This window comes from Triticum dicoccoides, chromosome 6B (genome assembly GCF_002162155.2).
Source record: "Triticum dicoccoides isolate Atlit2015 ecotype Zavitan chromosome 6B, WEW_v2.0, whole genome shotgun sequence".
NCBI classification, from domain to species: domain Eukaryota; kingdom Viridiplantae; phylum Streptophyta; class Magnoliopsida; order Poales; family Poaceae; genus Triticum; species Triticum dicoccoides.
The window spans coordinates 647,153,860-647,167,363 of NC_041391.1; positions in this window are offsets into that span (position 1 = coordinate 647,153,860).

Here is a 13,504-nt window from a genome sequence, read left to right on the forward strand (position 1 = left end):
TGGTTTTAGTTGCATTAGCCCAACACACTCATATTGCCATGTTTCATGCATGCATCATATTGTTGCACATTGTTTGGTGATGGTTGTGTATCGGTGTCCTTTGCGACAGGTTCTGCCTCCGAGGAGTACCGTGATTACCCTAACGAAGAACCGTATCAGTGCATCGAACCATCAGGCAAGCAACCAACCATTTGATCATATCGATACAAACCCATGTTCTCGCTCCTGCTCTCTTTTACTGCATTAAGACAACGCGTTTCAAACTGCTGTGTGCTACGGTAGTTGAACCCATTTCCTCTGCATGACCTGTCATTGCCACAGTAACTAGATGAAACCCACTAGCATGTGTAGGAGTTGATTGAGCCATATGTATGTGTTGTTCCTACCTTGCTATGCCTGCTATGCTTAGAGTCATGTCAGGTCTGGTTCATCTGGGTGATGGCTAGAGTGAAATGATTATGTCGGTAATGAGAGTGGTGTGGTGAATACGATTTGGTAAAGGTATCGATGAGAGGCCATGTAGGAGTACATGGTGGGTTGTTTCATTGAAGTCGACCTTAAGCACTGAGATCTGTATGTGTGATTTAAGATACAGCTACTACCATGCATTGGGCCCTGAAATATGACCCCGCTCGACTTCTTATTCACCCTAGCTCTCTGTCCAAGAGTTGCAAGTAGTTTCTGGTGTTTGTAGCCTACTGGAGGCCGTGGACAGCGCTGACCCTAGGGGTGGGCTGTGATGCGGTAGGTACGTGGCCGGGTGTACCGAATACCCGTTAGGTATCTCGGGAACCCTGTTCACATCGTTCGGGGCCGTATGGGAAACCTCGGCCGGACTCCCTGCGGATGGAACCTGAATAGGCGATAAACCTGGACTAGAGGCTTAGGTGTTTAGGTAGGTCGTGGTCTACACCCACGTCGGCTTTCGCTTGAAGTCTGTCGAGCACATGTCGTGTGCAGACGCTAAGTGGTGGAAACATGTATGAAGAAGTACACCCCTGCAGGGTTAACATGATCTATTCGAATAGCCGCGTCCGCGGTAAAGGACTACTTGGTTGCCTATACAGTTCATAGACAAGTAAATGGAAAATGCTAAAAGCCTCAAGATAAGTGTGAGTGCCGAGGATGGCTCTTCCGTAGGAAGACGGAGGTGGATCCTCGGTAGTGTATTGAAGTGGTGAGTAGTGGACTCGTGTGCGAAAACCCATTTCAAGTTGGAGTATCGTAGGATAGTCTAGCCAAGAGTCAAAGCTGGCTTGCTGCAATAACTCCACCAACCCTTCTTGATAATATGCATGTATGTAGGATCTGATGTAAGTCTTGCTGAGTACCTTTGTACTCATGTTGCTATAATCTACATTTTTACAGAAGACGCTGCAACCCCTTCTGATGGGTTCTATGTAGACGTTGACATCAACGAGTAGGCTAAAGACCCAGGTGGTGACCCTGAGCTTGTGAAGGACCATGTAGTATAGCTAGGCTTTCCAAGCCTCTTTTATTTTACTAGTTGTTTGTACTCAGACAAGTTACTTCCGCTGCTGGTTTGTATGACTGTATGACTTGAATGTCGGGTCGTGAGACCCGTATCTGTGTGTATGTTATGTATGGCTCCCTGAGCCTTAAATAAAGTACTTGTGTCGTAGAGTCATGTTGTGATGCTTCGTTGTATTTGCACATATCGAGCATATTGTGTGTATGATTGAAATGCTTGGTATGTGTGGGATCTGACTATCTAGTTGTTTATCTTTAGTAGCCTCTCTTACCGGGAAATGTCTCCTAGTGTTACCGCTGAGCCATGGTAGCTTGCTACTGCTCTGGAACACTTAGGCTGGCCGGCATGTGTCCTTCTTCGTTCCGGTGTCTGTCCCTTCGGGGAAATGTCACGCTTTGAGTACCGGAGTCCTGCTAGCCCAGTGCTACAGCCCGGACCCACTTGCTAATGACCAACACGTTCGAAGCTGGGTCATGGATGCCTGTCCCTGTAAGTCTGTGCCACTTTGGGTTTACGACTAGTCATGTCAGCCCGGGCTCCTTATCATATGGATGCTAGCGACCCTATCATATACGTGAGCCAAAAGGCGCAAACGGTCCCGGGCAAAGGTAAGGCGACACCCGTGGGGATACCGTGCGTGAGGCCGCAAAGTGATATGAGGTGTTACCGGCTAGATCGATGTGACATCGAGTCGGGGACCTGACAGCGTTGGCATCAGAGCCGGACTGCCTGTAGGTTCTCCAAGCCAAACTGGTCGATGTTGAGTCTAGAGATTCTTTAGTTATATGTAGGGGAATTGTTTGTGGGTTGGAACGTAAGGCTCTTTTTACTCCTTTATCTTATGATCTTCTGATCTGAGTCAGTCCATTCTTCTACCGGGGGTTAAGGAATTAGGATCTGTTCTCTCTATCAGGATCACGTGTTACTAATCAGTAGTACCTTATAAGTTTGATGGATACAAGCCTAGTTCAGTTCTACTACCACATTATGTTGTTAGAATGGGTTCAGAACTTTGTTATGATGATGTTGAGTGTGTATGAAATCCTTTGTCAAATGTCTCAAAATCCTTCTTGAGCATTTACAGCTGTTATGCTGCCGAAATTTTGCTAGAAATTCTAATGCCCTTGCATTATGATTGTGCTTTCAGATGGCCACTCGCGACCTCAATCAAGTGGTTCGCCTGACTCGATGCCTAGATGTACCCGGCCATACTGCCAAGTTGGTCAGGGTAATGACTGAGGCTGGATACCGCTGGTATCCTGAGTACACGGTCGAAGAGCAATTTCGAGACTTTAATCAAAGCCAGTACCTCTGCACTGTCAGGATATTTCCATCTTATCCTGGATCCACCGAGCCTCTTCACTGCTCCTATGGACTCGGGGTTACTATTGAGATGGTTGTGCAGGACGCCGCCTACTCTATGATGACCATCATGCGAGTCAGATCTGGTCTATTTCGGGACTCTGATTTCCGGTATATGCCAGGATCACTTCCGGGAGCACAAGGGTATCTCCAGGCTATTTATGCTGACCCCACTCAGGAGGATTCACGGACTCGCACCACTGCTGAGATGCTCGAGGATAAGGACCGTGAAAATCGGGCCTTGAGGTTAGAGCTCTTCAATACCCGTGCTGACCACTGGGCCACTTTGACTCGGTTCACACCGGCGGTGCAAGCTGGATATTCTGATATGCGCGATCTCTATCCTGTGAGATCTGCTCTGCCAGACGTGATGGTTTGGTGTGATGTAGGAGGCATCACCCCACCTCGCGGTCCCCGTAGGCCATCGTTTGTTGGTCCAAGGCCTCATCCTAGCCCCTATGGTCCACAAGCTCCGCGAGATCGTCTGTTTTCGGATGATCATGTTGAGCTTCCAGGCTATGGAGGTGACTTCTACGAGGACTACTACGGATCGGTCTGAGCTAGTGGTAGTATCACTAGTTCGCACTAGCTGTGTCGTCTATCGTCCCACGTGACTCGTGGGATATGACCTAGTTTGTACTCATTCCGGAGGGTCTCATGGACCGTAAACGTGAGGAATTTTGCAGTTTCACCCAAGGCCGACTTTCTGTGGATGCTTACAGCAGGGAGTTTGGTAACCTCGCACGATATGCAACCGAGGAAGTTTCTACGGACGCCAAGAAGCAAGCAAGGTTCCGTAAGGGCCTTAGTCCTGAGCTTCGCCGCGACCTCCGTCTGCATGAGTGCACGTCTTTCCAGAAACTTGTCAACAAAGCCATCAGTGCTGAAATTGGTCAGACTGACTATGACGCAACACGCAAGCATGGCCGTGACATGGGTTCCTCATCCGGTGCTGGTCCTCAGAAGCACCGCGTGTGGGTGCCCAACACCGCCCTGCCACCCAGGTTCACACCGAGGCCATCTTTCCAGGCGCCTCGCCCTGTTCAACAGTCTGCACCGGCCAAGCCCTATGGGGGTCCAACCAACAATGCTCCTCCACGTACCAGTTCCGTGACTTGTTTCAAGTGTGGGGAATCTGGCCACTATATGCGTGAGTGTCCCCAGACTAACCCCAACCAGTCTGCTAAAGCTGTTGGCCGTGGCAAGCCGACAGGAAAAATATTCCACGCCAAACCGGTCACCGCCTCACGTGGCCATGTCAACTGTATCTCTGCCGAAGAAGCTCAAGAGGATCCCAACATCGTTCTCGGTACGCTTCTTGTTAACTGCCACCCGGCATCTGTTCTTTTCGATACAGGAGCCTCTCATTCATTTATATCCGAGAACTATGCTCGTTTGCATAACGTTGCATTCTGTGACATGCCATCCACTATGGAAATTTCTACTCCCGGGTCTAGATGGCAGACCTCTAGGGTAAGTTATGGAAATGAAATCCAAGTCGACAGACTTGTTTTCCTTGCATCGTTGATAGCCATTAAATTTTCAGATATTAATATCATTTTGGGTATGGACTGGATGTCAGCTCATCATGCCAAAATTGATTGCTTCTCTAGGACTGTTCAACTCACCCATCCTTCGGGGAAGATAGTCAATGTCTTGACCCGAATAGCCAAGCGACAATTATATTCTCTTAACGCCAGCCCTTTGCCAGACCTTGAGGACATTCCGGTAGTCCGTGACTTCCCGGATGTCTTTCCAGAGGAATTGCCAGGTGTTCCACCTGACAGGGATGTTGAGTTCGTAATAGACCTCATTCCAGGAACCGTTCCGATTGCTAGAAGACCTTATAAGATGGCACGCTTAGAACTAGCCGAGCTTAAGAAACAACTCGATGAGTCCTTGAAAAAGGGTTTCATCCGCCCTAGTTCATCTCCGTGGGCTTGCCCCGTCCTATTCGTCAAGAAGAAGGATGGTACGGACCGGATGGTTGTAGATTACCGACCTGTCAATTTGGTCACAATCAAGAACAAATACCCGCTTCCCAGGATCAACGACCTGTATGATCAGCTCGCTGGATCCTCAGTCTTCTCCAAGATGGATTTGAGCTTGGGCTACCATCAAATCAAAATCAGAAATGGGGACATTCCTAAAACGGCCTTTGTTACTCGTTATGGCCAATACGAGTACACCGTCATGTCCTTCGGATTAACCAACGCTCCAGCCACCTTTTCTCGGTTAATGAACTCAATCTTCATGGAGTATTTGGATAAATTCGTCGTGGTTTACCTCGATGATATACTCATCTACTCCAAGAACGAGGAAGAACATGCCGAACATCTAAGGCTAGTGTTGAAGAAACTTCGAGAGCATCGCCTTTATGCCAAATTTTCTAAATGTGAATTCTGGTTGTCAGAAGTGACCTATCTGGGTCATGTAATATCTGGTAAAGGTATTGCAGTTAACCCTGAGCGAGTTCAAGCCGTCCTTAATTGGACTCCACCTGAATCGGTCAAGCAAGTTCGGAGTTTTCTGGGCTTAGCGAGCTATTGTCGTCGCTTTGTCGAGAACTTCTCCAAAGTTGCCAAACCTCTAACCGAACTCCTCAAGAAAGATAAGAAGTTCGAATGGACTCCACAATGTGAGCACAGCTTTCAGGAACTGAAAAGACGCCTGACTTCTACTCCCGTACTGGTACCGCCAGACTTCTCCAAGGACTTTGTTATCTACTGCGACGCCTCGCGACAAGGACTAGGTTGCATTCTCATGCAAGATCGACCGTAATTGCTTACGCTTCACGGCAATTGCACCCACATGAGGAGAATTATCCTACTCATGATCTAGAGATTGCAGCCGTAGTCTATGCACTTAAGACCTGGTGACATTACCTCCTCGGTAATCGTTGCGAAATATTCACTGATCACCAAAGCCTGAAGTACATCTTCACCCAACCGGATCTGAATCTTAGGCAAAGACGTTGGGTTGAGTTGATCACAGACTTCGACTTAGGAATAACCTACACCCCAGGGAAAGCCAACGTCATGGCTGATGCGCTAAGTCGTAAATCTTAATTTAACAACCTGATGTTACAACAAAGTCAACCACTTCTCCATGAGGAATTTCGGAAACTTAACCTTCACATTGTTCCTCAAGGTTATCTTTCCACCTTGGTAGCAAAACCTACCCTTACGGATCAAATCATCGCTGCCCAAAAGCGAGATAAGGGAATATCTAAAATCAAAGAGAACATTGCTAGCGGAGGTGCTAGTTGTTTCTCCACAAATGATCATGGTGTTGTGCACTTTGAGGACCGTCTAGTGGTTCCCAAGAACCAGCATCTACGGCAGTTGATCCTTAAGGAGGCTCATGAATCTCCTCTCACTATTCATCCCGGTAGTACTAAGATGTATCAAGACCTACGCCAGAGGTTCTGGTGGAATAGGATGAAGAGAGAAATTGCTCAGTATATTGCTAATTGCGACGTCTGTCGTCGTGTAAAAGCAGAGCATCAACGGCCTGCTGGCACCCTTCAACCCTTAGCTATTCCTGAATGGAAATGGGATAAAATTGGTATGGATTTCATTACCGGTTTTCCCAGGACCAGGAGAGGGAATAATGCTATCTTCGTCGTTGTCGATCGTCTTTCCAAAGTAGCCCATTTCCTACCTGTTCGTGAGAGTATAACCGCTAGTCAATTGGCAAACTTATACATCTCCCGAATAGTGTCCCTCCATGGTGTTCCTTTGGAAATCAACTCGGATCGAGGAAGTCTTTTCACCTCGCGATTTTGGGAAAGTTTCCAAAATGCTATGGGAACCCGCCTCTCCTTTAGCACCGCCTTCCACCCTCAGTCGAGTGGTCAAGTGGAACGCGTCAACCAGATTCTAGAAGACATGCTTCGAGCCTCTGTTATCTCATTCGGAATGGATTGGGAGAAGTGCCTTCCATTTGCCGAATTCGCTTACAACAACAGCTATCAATCTAGCTTGGGTAAAGCCCCTTTTGAAGTTCTCTATGGACGACGGTGTCGAACACCCCTTAACTGGTCAGAGACCGGGGAAAGACAATTCTTTGGCCCGGATATGATTCAGGAAGCAGAAGAACAAGTTTGTATCGTTCGTGAAAAGTTGAAAACAGCCCAATCTCGTCAAAAGAGTCAATATGACCGAAAACATAAGGCTATGACTTTCGAGGTTGACGAGAAGGCTTATCTTCGGGTCACCCCTCTGAAGGGAACCCATCGTTTCGGTATCAAAGGCAAATTGGCTCCTCGTTACATTGGACCTTTTCGCATTCTTGCCAAACGAGGAGAAGTTGCCTACCAGTTGGAACTACCTCCGCACCTCTCCAGAGTCCATGATGTCTTCCACGTTTCTCAACTCAGGCGTTGCTTCTCGGATCCTATCCGTGAAGTGGACCACGAAACGCTTGATCTCCAAGATAATCTTACATATCGAGAGTACCCCATTCGTATCCTCGATCAGGCCGAGCATACCACCCGACGTCATAATATCAAGTTTCTCAAAGTTCAGTGGTCTCATCATTCTGAGGATGAAGCAACTTGGGAAAGGGAGGATCGTCTTCGACTTGAGTATCCCGCCTTCTTCCCGGAGGAACCCAAATCTCGGGACGAGATTCTTTTGAGTGGGGGTGAGTTGTCACACCCTAGCTAGTCATGCATTAGAGTGTGTGCATCATGTTTAAATTTCCATTTAATTTGAAATGGGGATTTGTGAAACCCTCAGAATCATTTTTTAAAAATGGCCTAAATAAAAACTTCTCCAAAAAGGTCCAAGAAAATGCTCATGTTGCTCTCTGAAAATATTGGACAGAGATAAAAATCAAACCAATATTTTTAAGTGCTCATAGGTATTTATTTTGGGCATTTGGAATTAATGCATAAATATTTGCATTGGAAATATATTAATTATATATATTAATATATGTCCAAATATTATGCCAATTATAAAGGAGCTCTGGAATAATATATCTAGCTCCTGCAAAAATTGGCATAAGTTAAATAAATGATTTAATATTTTATTTAAATCAAAACAAATGTCAGAAATTAGAAAAAGGAAAATAAATAACAGGAGGAACTTACCTGGGCTCCTCCCTGTGCAGCCCAGCCAGCTGGCCGGCCCAGCCAGCAGGCGGCCCAGCCCGCCTCCCTCCTCTGTCGTCTTCGTCCTCGACAGAGGGAGGGGAGTGTGGCCGGCGCGCGCGCGCGCCACCGCGCCACGCCACCTCTCTCCCTGCCTGCCTGCCCTCCCCTCCTCGCTCGATGCCCCGGACGACGCCACGCCTCCCCCCTGCTCTCTCTCACTCTCCCTCGGCTCCTCCCTCCTCTCCCTCGCTCTCTCTCTCACACGGCCGAACACCACCCTCGCCGCTGTTCGCCATAGCAGCCGTCTCCGGCCACCCCTCGCTCCCCCGACTAGCTCAGCGGCTCCGCCTCGACCTCCTCTTCCTCCCCACCGCTCCACGGGTCTCCGGAAGCCCTGCATCGCCGCCACGTCGCCGTTCCCCTCCTCGGGCTCCGACCACCGTCGCCGTCGATTCGCCGTCTCCTGCGCGTCCCCGAGCCCGCTTCGACGCCCACTGCAACCGCGGTGAGCTACGCCACCGTTTCCCCCTCTTCTCCCCCTCGTTCCCTCACCGTAGCCTCCTCCCCACCACGGCCGAACCTCCGCCGTTGCCGAGCTCGCCGTCGACGCAGCTCCGGTGACCATTTGGTCACCCCGGCGAGTCCAACAGGTTCGTAAGGCCCCGTAGAGCATCCCTAGCGCCTCGCTTAGCTCGCCTTCGAGCTCCAACCCCGTTCCCGTGCACGACCGAACCCCGGCGGCCGCAGCCGAGCTCGCCGCCGTCGATTCCGGCCACCTCCGGCACGGCCACCACCACCATTCGATGCGCGGGAGCAAGGGCTCTCCAACGAGCCCAAGCACAGCCTCGCCCGTGCCCTGTAGCGCGATCCCGCATCGCGCCGCCGTCTCGGGCCTCGCCGGCGTCATGTCGCCGGTGGGGTTTGACTTGTCCGACCTGGGGTTTGACCCCCCCAGGGTCACTGACGCATGGGCCCCATCGGCCAGGTGGTCAGTTAGTGCTAATTACCGTTAGTCAACCCCCCCTGACACTGACAGTGGGCCCCAGCGCCACTAATTAGTAATTAGGATTAAATTAACCCTGTTTAACCCCCCTGTCACTGACGTGTGGGCCCCACACGTCAGGTTTGACTCCAGTCAGCCGCAGTTGACCACTGACGTCATGCTGACGTCATGCTGGCGCAATATTTGCATTTCTGGATTTAATTTAAATCAGGAAATTCCAGAATATTATTTAAACTTCAAAAATTCATAACTTTTATTCTGTAACTCCAAATTAGACAAATTATATATGAAAAATGATCAGAAAAATCCAATCTATCCATCTGTACTATTTTCATGCATGATCAAACAAGTTAAATTGATGTTTTAAGCAGAACAAGGAAAAGCACTTTAAAAGGCCATGTTTGAGTTTGAAATTTGAATCTTTGATTCAAATTTGTTCAAACCCTTCTGGTTTTAGTTGCATTAGCCCAACACACTCATATTGCCATGTTTCATGCATGCATCATATTGTTGCACATTGTTTGGTGATGGTTGTGTATCGGTGTCCTTTGCGACAGGTTCTGCCTCCGAGGAGTACCGTGATTACCCTAACGAAGAACCGTACCAGTGCATCGAACCATCAGGCAAGCAACCAACCATTTGATCATATCGATACAATCCCATGTTCTCGCTCCTGCTCTCTTTTACTGCATTAAGACAACGCGTTTCAAACTGCTGTGTGCTACGGTAGTTGAACCCATTTCCTCTGCATGACCTGTCATTGCCACAGTAACTAGATGAAACCCACTAGCATGTGTAGGAGTTGATTGAGCCATATGTATGTGTTGTTCCTACCTTGCTATGCCTGCTATGCTTAGAGTCGTGTCAGGTCTGGTTCATCTGGGTGATGGACTAGGGTGAAATGATTATGTCGGTAATGAGAGTGGTGTGGTGAACACGATTTGGTAAAGGTATCGATGAGAGGCCATGTAGGAGTACATGGTGGGTTGTTTCATTGAAGCCGACCTTAAGCACTGAGATCTGTATGTGTGATTTAAGATACAGCTACTACCATGCATTGGGCCCTGAAATATGACCCCGCTCGACTTCTTATTCACCCTAGCTCTCTGTCCAGGAGTTGCAAGTAGTTTCTGGTGTTTGTAGCCTACTGGAGGCCGTGGACAGCGCTGACCGTAGGGGTGGGCTGTGATGCGGTAGGTACGTGGCCGGGTGTACCGAATACCCGTTAGGTATCTCGGGAACCCTGTTCACATCGTTCGGGGCCGTATGGGAAACCTCGGCCGGACTCCCTGCGGATGGAACCTGAATAGGCGATAAACCTGGACTAGAGGCTTAGGTGTTTAGGTAGGTCGTGGTCTACACCCACGTCGGCTTTCGCTTGAAGTCTGCCGAGCACATGTCGTGTGCAGACGCTAAGTGGTGGAAACATGTATGAAGAAGTACACCCCTGCAGGGTTAACATGATCTATTCGAATAGCCGCGTCCGCGGTAAAGGACTACTTGGTTGCCTATACAGTTCATAGACAAGTAAATGGAAACTGCTAAAAGCCTCAAGATAAGTGTGAGTGCCGAGGATGGCTCTTCCGTAGGAAGACGGAGGTGGATCCTCGGTAGTGTATTGAAGTGGTGAGTAGTGGACTCGTGTGCGAAAACCCATTTCAAGTTGGAGTATCGTAGGATAGTCTAGCCAAGAGTCAAAGCTGGCTTGCTGCAATAACTCCACCAACCCTTCTTGATAATATGCATGTATGTAGGATCTGATGTAAGTCTTGCTGAGTACCTTTGTACTCATGTTGCTATAATCTACATTTTTACAGAAGACGCTGCAACCCCTTCTGATGGGTTCTATGTAGACGTTGACATCAACGAGTAGGCTAAAGACCCAGGTGGTGACCCTGAGCTTGTGAAGGACCATGTAGTATAGCTAGGCTTTCCAAGCCTCTTTTATTTTACTAGTTGTCTGTACTCAGACAAGTTACTTCCGCTGCTGGTTTGTATGACTGTATGACTTGAATGTCGGGTCGTGAGACCCGTATCTGTGTGTATGTTATGTATGGCTCCCTGAGCCTTAAATAAAGTACTTGTGTCGTAGAGTCATGTTGTGATGCTTCGTTGTATTTGCACATATCGAGCATATTGTGTGTATGATTGAAATGCTTGGTATGTGTGGGATCTGACTATCTAGTTGTTTATCTTCAGTAGCCTCTCTTACCGGGAAATGTCTCCTAGTGTTACCGCTGAGCCATGGTAGCTTGCTACTGCTCTGGAACACTTAGGCTGGCCGGCATGTGTCCTTCTTCGTTCCGGTGTCTGTCCCTTCGGGGAAATGTCACGCTTTGAGTACCGGAGTCCTGTTAGCCCGCTACAGCCCGGTATACCGGAGTCCTGCTAGCCCAGTGCTACAGCCCGGACCCACTTGCTGATGACCGACACGTTCGAAGCTGGGTCATGGATGCCTGTCCCTGTAAGTCTGTGCCACTTTGGGTTTACGACTAGTCATGTCAGCCCGGGCTCCTTATCATATGGATGCTAGCGACACTATCATATACGTGAGCCAAAAGGCGCAAACGGTCCCGGGCAAAGGTAAGGCGACACCCATGGGGATACCGTGCGTGAGGCCGCAAAGTGATATGAGGTGTTACCGGCTAGATCGATGTGACATCGAGTCGGGGACCTGACAAATGAGTGCGGATAGCACGTCAATTGCACGCGAACGATGCGCAAGTAGGCCTTTTAAGGCTTTGATGAATAGGGTTGAGAAGAAAAAGATAAACAAAAGGCAGTTGAAGTAAAAAAAATTTGGGCGGGGGGAAAGGGACGAACTCTTAGTCCGGCGCTAGGCATAGAATCTTCGGAGGCGGGCTGCGTTCCATGGGTTCGGCTCGAGTCGGTTATCCGACGCATTTCGTAGACGGTACGCTCCGCCGGTCAAGACTTTATCGATGATGAAGGGGCCTTCCCATTTGGGCTTGAGCTTGTCCTTTTTCTTGACCGGCAGGCGTAGAACCAGTTCGCCAACGTTGTAAGTCTTGGCCCGTACTTCTCTGCTTTGGTATCTTCGAGCCTGCTGCTGATAAAATGCGGAACGAGCCTTGGCGACGTCGCGTTCTTCCTCCAATGCGTCCAAGCTATCCTGCCGATCCAACTCGGCTTCTCTTTCTTCGTACATGCGCACTCGAGGTGAGTCAAGAATTATGTCGCAGGGCAAAACTGCTTCTGCGCCGTATACCATAAAAAATGGTGTGAATCCGATAGTATGGTTAGGCGTTGTCCGCAGCCCCCAGAGTACGGAGTCGAGCTCCTCTACCCAGTCCATGTCAGATTTCGTAAGGGACCGCACTAGTCTGGGTTTGATGCCGCTCATTATTAGACCATTTGCTCGTTCCACTTGACCGTTGGTTTGAGGATGATAGACTGAAGCGTAATCGAGCTTGATGCCCCTATTTTTGCACCATGATTTAACCTCCTCGGCCGTGAAGTTCGTGCCGTTATCGGTGATGATGCTGTGGGGGACACCATAACGGTGTACTACCCCCGATATAAAGTCTATCACTGGTCCAGACTCTGCCGTTTTAACTGGCTTGTCCTCTATCCATTTGGTGAATTTATCCACCATGACCAATAGGTATCTTTGCTTGTGGGTTCCCCCTTTAAGTGGTCCAACCATGTTAAGCCCCCAGACCGCGAACGGCCAGGTAATGGGTATAGTTTTGAGAGTGGTGGGTGGCATGTGGCTCTGATTAGCAAAGAGCTGACAACCGACGCATCTTCGGACTAAGTCCTGAGCATCTGCCCGGGCCGTCGACCAATAAAATCATGTACGGAATGCCTTTCCTACAAGGGCCCGGGCTGCGGCGTGGTGTCCACCTGGTCCGGCGTGAATTTCAGCCAGAAGGTCTCGCCCTTCCTCTTCGGAGATACACCTTTGGAGGACTCCGGTTGTGCTTTTCTTATAGAGTTCTCCCTCATGGACCTTGTAGGCTTTAGATCGCTAGGAATGACTCTGTCCATGGGGCGATTACTGCCATTATGTCGTGAGCTAAGGGTGTTGTTTCGTCGGCTGGATCGCCGGTCATGTCAGATTCTTCTGCGGCTGCCTCCGGTTTGTTATTTCCGGACTCCTCTTCCCATAGTACGGATGGCTTGAACAGCCGTTCCAGGAAGATATTTGGAGGGACAGCGTCACGTTTTGCGCCGATGCGTACCAATATGTCGGCCTCTTGGTTATTATCTCTAGCTACATGGTGGAATTCAAGTCCTTCGAACCGAGCTGACATTTTAAGGACGGCGTTGCGATAGGCTGCCATTTTTGGATCCTTGGCGTCAAAGTCTCCATTTACTTGGGATATTGCGAGGTTTGAGTCCCCGCGCACCTCTAGGCATTGGATGCCCATGGATATTACCATCCGGAGGCCATGTAAGAGGGCCTCGTATTTGGCTGTGTTGTTGGAGTCCGTGTACATTATCTGGAGTACGTATTGGACTCTGTCCCCGGTTGGGGACGTTAGTACGATGCCAGCCCCCAATCCGGCCAACATTTTGGAGC